A 4,826-nucleotide genomic window follows, 5' to 3' on the forward strand; every position below is an offset into this window, starting at 1 on the left:
GGCGCGCCCCGCCGGTTCCCATAACAGCCGCGCCGGGGCCGACGCAGCCCGCGGAGGCTCGGGGGCGGGTCCGCGGCGCCCGCGGGCGCTTCGTCATCCTCGGCGGCCACGCCCCGCGCGCGCCGCAGGTACGGGCGGGGCCGGAAGCGGGGGGCGCGGGGCTGGGCGCGGGGCTGGGCGCGGGGCTGGGCGCGGGGCTGGGCGCGGGGCTGGGCGCGGGGCCGGAAGCGGGGGGCGCGGGGCTGGGCGCGGGGCAGGGCTGGGGCGCCTGCGGCGAGGCGGGGGCTTCGGGGGTCCGAGCCGAGGTGGGACGGAGGGAGGGAGGCGGAGGGGCGCGGCCGAGCCCGGCGGAGGGGCGCGGGGCTCGGGGAGGGGGAAGGGGCTGGGGCGCCTGCGGCGAGGCGGGGGCTTCGGGGGTCCGAGCCGAGGTGGGACGGAGGGAGGGAGGCGGAGGGGCGCGGGGCCCGAGCCAGGCCGGGGGAGGCAGGAGTCGGGGACACCCGCGCCGAGCCGCACCCGCAGCCCCCAGGCGCTCCCCGGCCTTCCCAGGCCGCCCAGTGCCGGCGCTCGCGCGCTTAGGCCGGCGCCCAGGCGTTCCGCGCCCACTGCAGGGCCTGTGGGGCGGGGGCGGCACCCCCGGCTCGCGCGCCTTGGCTTCTGAGCGCAGACAGCCGGCGCGGGTGCTTCTGGCTGCCCAGGTGCCCTCAGGAGGACGGCGACCCCACTGCGTCCGAAGGAGGTTGTGACGCGCGGGCTGGGGGAATCCTGCATTGAACTGTGCGAGTGTTACCCGAACACTAAGCAAAGCGCCCAGGCCGCGGGGACTGTCGCTCACTTTTCCCCCCCAAAGAGCCCCACGTCCATTCGCTGTGTCCGCTTGTCTTCTCTTCAAGAGGCACCTGCACCAATCCCAGGATCTTCTGCGGTGGGAGAGAGGCACCCAGTGGCTCGATCACCTCAACTCACTGGCCTGCTGTGTCCCTCACTGTCTCTCCTCTGTGTCTCTTTTTTACTTATTATCTTGTTGCGCCAGGTCTCTGCACCACGCGGGCCAGCTGGCTGTCACCAGAGACACCTGGGAACCGAATCTGGGACCCTCCACATGGGAGACGGGAGCCCAATCGCTTGAGCCACATCCCCTTCCCCAGCTCACTCTTGCAGGGGTTTCGTGCATGCAGCTTTATTCAGACTACTTGTGAGGCCCCTTCAGCCATAGCTGGCCACGTCAGAAGAACAAGGCAAGAAATGCACGTGGAAAATAAACGGCAGTGGGCCCCAAACCTCGCAACCCACCAGCATCTTCTGCAGTGCAGGTGCCCCACTCCGCTGTGGGAAACTGGGGCTCTCGTCGATTTTTAAAGTGCTCTGAAGAGCTGAATGTAGAAATCACCATAAAGCAGTGTCACCGCCTGAAGGAGGCTTGGGGTGCGTGTCACCTGGTCCTGCTGTAGATAATCCCACCCCGATTCTTCATCTTCAAGCAGGACGGAGTTTGACAAAAGATGAATTGTACCAGTTACGATCGGTAGTCAGCGGAGTGTTTTTTTCACAGATGTCCCTGGTTCCCTGGCTGATGGTAGCAGAGGACAATGAGCTGAGCAGGTGAGGGGATTTGGGGCTGATCTCCCACCCTAGCCTTTACCCACCCATCCCCTCTTAGTCCAAATGGAGGGTCAGTCAGAAAGCCCGAGGGCTGCTGCTCCCAGCAGACATGACGACACGTCAAGGAAGAGTCTTCTTTATGAAGGAGCAGGCGGCTCTGGAGAGCCCCTGCCTCCAGCAGTGCCAGGTGTGCGGGTGGGGGCGTGTCCTCTGCCAGGTGATGAGGCCAGCAGCGTGGTTCTGCTTGGAGGTTCCATTGGAATAAATGCTTCCGTTTGAACCCCTCATTGAAAAGGTCTCAGCACCAGCTTCTCGGGAGCCGGGTCGCCTCACTCCCACCACAGGTCGTAGTAATTACCAGAAGATGGTAATTGCTCTCACTGGAAGCTGGCTGGGTAGCAGGAACGACCTTCCCTCTTCTGGAAAGGGCTTCTGTCTCCTTTACTGATTGCTACGGAGGCTTCAGGGTCTCGTTTGCTAAGCCTGGTCTCCGGCAGCTGCTGGGCTTGGTAGGGACCGAGCGCTGAGTTACACCCCGCCCCCCCCCCCCCCGTGGTCCTTGGGGGTCCCTGTACAAGGGGAAAATGACACTTTTTTGTCTGGACTCGGTCATTTTTTCAGGGATCTCTGTACACGTGCCAAGTTATCAACCTGTGAGATTTGGAAACAAAGGTTTTACTAGACATTTAAAAAATGGGTTTCTACTTATCTCTTGATCACTGAGCATCTGTGCCCCAACCATGACCAAATAAGGGAGAAGCATGTCAGCTCTGGATGTTGTAGAAACCGTATCTATTTTTTTTCCTTCCAGTTTGTTTTTCCTACACTTCCAGAATACACCAGATGAGACCTAGGAAGGGGCTTTTGTGGGGCTGACTTCTTGCCTTAGGTCCATTTCTAGGTCCTAGATCCAATCTCCAGCCCCAGTACCTCAAGAACAACCACAACAAAAGACCTACCTGGAGGAAATTTAGATAACTGTTCACAGAATATGCAACACAAGACATCAGAATCAAAGAGATAGTTTTTAAAAAAGATTTCTTTATTTATTTCTCTTCCCTTCCCCCCCACCCCGGTTGTCTGTTCTCTGTGTCTATTTGCTGTGTCTTCTTTGTCCACTTCTGTTGTTGTCAGTGGCACGGCAATCTGTGTTTCTTTTGGTTGCGTCATCTTGTTGTGTCAGCTTTCCGTGTGTGCAGCGACATTCCTGGGCAGGCTGCCCTTTCTTTTGCACTGGGTGGCTCTCCTTATGGGGAGCACTCCTTGCACGTGGGGCTCCCCTACGCGGGGGACACCCCTGCGTGGCAGGGCACTCCTTGTGCGCATCAGCACTGTTCATGGGCCAGCTCCACACGGGTCAAGGAGGCCTGGGGTTTGAACCGCGGACCTCCCATGTGGTAGAGGGACGCCCTAACCACTGGGCCAAGTCTGCTGCCAAAGAGATATTATTCTGCCACAACTTGAATTTGTCACTTGGACCTCAAAAGTGTTACAATCATTGTGTTTCTGGCTGCTAGAGACTCCACTGAGAAGCATGGTAGAAACTGATGTATGTCCGTCATTAACTTAGCCTGCAGGTTTGGAGCAGGGTTATTCCTAACGTATGGAAATCACCTGCAGCCTCCTCCTAGAAAACCTGTTCCTGATACTCTGTGTTCAGATTAGTAAATCCAGCAAGTGGCTGGGGACGTGGTGATTGGAAACATTTGGTACAATGATTAATTGACCAATGCTTAGAATTGGAGAATTGCTTTATCAAGTTATCACATTAGCAAAGATGCCCCCCAAAAAGCCATCATTTTCTCCCAAAATATTCCTTCATGATTATCTATTGGCACCTGGAGAAAGAGCTCTGACAAGCCTGCAGTGTCCCTGACCCCCTGCAGTTGTTGCAGGTGAATAAGTTTGGGCCGGGAACTTGGGCCCATACTGCTCTTTTTTTTTTTTTAAGAAGTTATTTTGCAAAATTTATTTTTTGATACATTTTTCCCCTTCCCCCCACCTGCTGTTTTTGCTGTCTGTGTCCATTTCCTGTGTGATCTTCTATATACAGTCTCTTTTTGTCTTCTCATCTCTCTCCTCTAGGAGTCACTGGGATTCGATCCTGGGGACCTCTGATGTGGAGAGAGGTTCCCTGTCAACTGCACCACCGCAGTTCCTGGTCTCTGCTGGGCTTCACCTTGACTCTCCGCTTGTCTCTTTTGTAGCTTCATGATCTTGCTGTGTGACTCGCTTGCACAGGCACTGGCTCACCTCATGAGCACTCACGCGGGCACTCCGCTCACTGCGCGGGCACTGGCTCACCACACAGGCACGCTTTCTCTTCTTTTTCACCAGGAGGGCCCAGGGATTGAACCTGCATCCTCCCATATGGTAGGTGGGGGCCCTATCCCTTGAGCCACATCCACGTCTGCCACATGGCTTTTGTTTCTCCATGCTCTGTGTTTGGCGCCCTGAAAAAATATAAAAGGGAGCTCTTTGGCGGAGCCCTAACTCGCGGACCCACAAGAGCCCGTGCTGTGGAAGGAGCTGGGGGCTGGTACAGAGAATTCGCTAAAGACAGAAAAGCTAGGAACTCTATCTCAGAGCATCTCTGCAGGCACAGAGCAGAGAGCCTAGTTTTAGGACTCCAAAGGCCAAGAAGGCAGTTTGTGGCCGGTAGCCAGATGGGCTGCAGGGCCCTTTACTCCAGAGAGGGGGTACAGGACTCCAGCGTCCAAGGTGGAGTGGTGGGAAAACAGAGGCAAAACTCTGGCGAAGGTCCGTTGTGAGTCCACCACGTGGCAGTCAGGTTGAAGATCCACGCCTCACCCACTGCTTCCAGAAACTCTTCACTGGCGCTTAGTGGGATGGAGAGGCTCTCGCCCCAGGCCTTCCTAATTCCCCTTCAAAGTAGAAAAACAGCCTGGGGCCTCCCAAGGGACAGCTGGGCAGCTCGGGGCCTCCTGTTACACTGCTCGGCCCCTGTTACACTGCTCGCAGGGCCTGAATGCAGCCTTTGTCCCCGCGACGAGGCCGAGCCCTGGGCTCCCAGGGCTCAGGGGTCTGAGAGGAAAAGCTGAAATTCTAGAGGATGTGGTTTTGTGCTTTAGGTTTATTTTGGGATAGCAATAAAGGCCGTGGATCCCAAGGGATGCCAGCCCAAGCCAGGCTGTGCCCGATCCCTGAAAGGCAGCTGGGGACAGCTGGCGGCTCGCAGCAGGGCTTCTGGGCGGGCGGCTGCC

Source organism: Dasypus novemcinctus, chromosome 18 (assembly GCF_030445035.2).
Source record: "Dasypus novemcinctus isolate mDasNov1 chromosome 18, mDasNov1.1.hap2, whole genome shotgun sequence".
NCBI lineage: Eukaryota > Metazoa > Chordata > Mammalia > Cingulata > Dasypodidae > Dasypus > Dasypus novemcinctus.